This window comes from Rhagoletis pomonella, unplaced genomic scaffold, assembly GCF_013731165.1.
Source record: "Rhagoletis pomonella isolate Grant_MI unplaced genomic scaffold, Rhpom_1.0 Rhpom_scaffold_00001, whole genome shotgun sequence".
Taxonomy (NCBI): Eukaryota; Metazoa; Arthropoda; class Insecta; order Diptera; family Tephritidae; genus Rhagoletis; species Rhagoletis pomonella.
The window spans coordinates 111,532,717-111,534,775 of record NW_023458555.1 but is presented as its reverse complement, the minus strand read 5'-3'; positions in this window follow the sequence as shown (position 1 = coordinate 111,534,775).

Genomic DNA, 2,059 nt, shown 5'->3' with positions numbered 1-2,059 from the left:
AGGAGCGTTCCTTATCTCCCAGAAATAGTCAGAAAAAGTCCGAAGTAGTCAGATTTAGTCCAAAAAGCGTTCCTTAACTCGGAAATGACAGCAAAAATGAGAGAGCAACAGTCAGTGAGAGTGACTCTCATCAGTCCGAAGTAGTCAGATTTAGTCAGAAGAATTTTTTCTGGCAAAATCCTGAAAAGTGTCAAACGCAACTGAATTTAAATTAACGGAAATTAAAGAATACGCAAAAAGTGAGAATAATCTAAAAAGTAAAAGAAATGAATTGAAATTGGAAGGAGGCAAAAAATAATTGATATAGTAAGTGTTTATTGTGCTTGTGCTTGTGTGAATGTGTTTTGTACATACATTTCCATTCTTATTTGACGTTAGTTTTGTTGTTGCCAATCTTTGGACTAAAAAATTTGGTTTTTTGCGTTCCTTTACTTTTCCTGTTATTCTCTTTTAGTGAGCGAATTTTGCTTACGCTCTGGCATTTTGACACTTTTCAGATTTTAGTCCAAAAGGATAAGAAATGAACCTAAAAAGTGGTGTTACTAGCTCAGTTGATTTTGTGTATGTGTTTCGCCGCACGGCTTCTGATATCAAATTGAAAAATTTTGTTTGAATTTCTACTCACACTTACAGGTTTTGACAGTTTATGCCGCCAAAGCAAAAACAAAATACATGTAAATTTTTGTTTTTGTACTCCTGCAATCACCTTATATTGATTCGCCTTGGCACAAACAAAAGTAAAATGAGTGGAAACAAAAATATTAATGATGTACTGGACAGTGTTAGTGCTTGTGTGTAAAGCAAAGAGTTTAAAACTGATTTATAAATAGTAAAATGTTTACAGCAAATTGTCAAAGCAGTGCAACAACTGTTCACTTGCAAGTTATTGCTAGTTTTGTGTTCAATAAGTTCTTCTGCTAGTTTTCTCTTGTTCTCAATTTAACGCTCTATTTTGCTTTTACGCTCTCGCTGCAATGTTACTGTTACTATACAAACCTAATGTTACTCGCATATTTTCGAGCCTGTATGTACATTTTCGGGAAAAAGGTTAAAAAGTGTATCCATCTGCTGAAAAGATATTTTCGCAGATTCACAATTTATTTAAAATAAATCTATTACCCCAATCTCCAATTCCATGTGAATAAATCTCCCCAGTGCTTAAATAATTTTCACCACATTAAATAGCTGCACAACACCCTAATTGCCGAAAAAGCGTTGCTTGCAACACTAGTCCTTTATGGGGACCAAACTTGGCGAAAAAAAAATAGCTAAGTTTGTTTACTGGATATACTGAGATTAAAAGTGTGCATTGCTATGGATAACAAATTTAAAAGCAGCTCGCGCGTTAGAAACAATGCAAAGGCAAGTGTCATTAGTTGCGTTCCATAACTCGCAAGAAATTGCGAGAATTTACAGGAATTTAATAGAAAGCGTGGAACAAATGCAGTTGGGCTCCAAATTTTTTTTTTTATTGGGTGGGCTTTAGATTGGTAACCCCGGAGTACAGCATTATGGAAAATATGGGAGGTAGAGGGGGGTCTAACAGTTCCCTGTATGAAGTTTCAAAGCGCGCAACCTTATACTTTTTAAGGAATTTGTTATTAAAGTTTGTAATCCCAAACGCGGAATCGAATCAACAAACTTCTACACACACTTGTAGACAACAGTTCACGCTTTATTAAAAAAATTTAATTACTAAATCTGTGCACTAATGTAACAATAATGTCGGTTGGAAATATGGTATTTGTTGCAAATTTTAGGTGGGCTTTCCAAAGCGGAACCAATCGAAATTTCAGCGAAAGTATAAGGAATTTGGGTACTGTTTAGTAAGTGGCCCACCTATTTCGGTGTATTGCGTCCAAAGGGGTGGCCCGATCCTAAAAAAATTGCACACACTTGTAGCCAAGGGTCTACCCATTATTTTAACATCCACTCTTGTAATTTTGGGTCACTAATTTATTTACAAATTGGGTTTGAAATATGCCCTTTTTTGTAAAATTCGGAAATTAGCGTAAATTTATCACTCCTATTCTCCTTAAAGCAGCTACATCAGCAATAT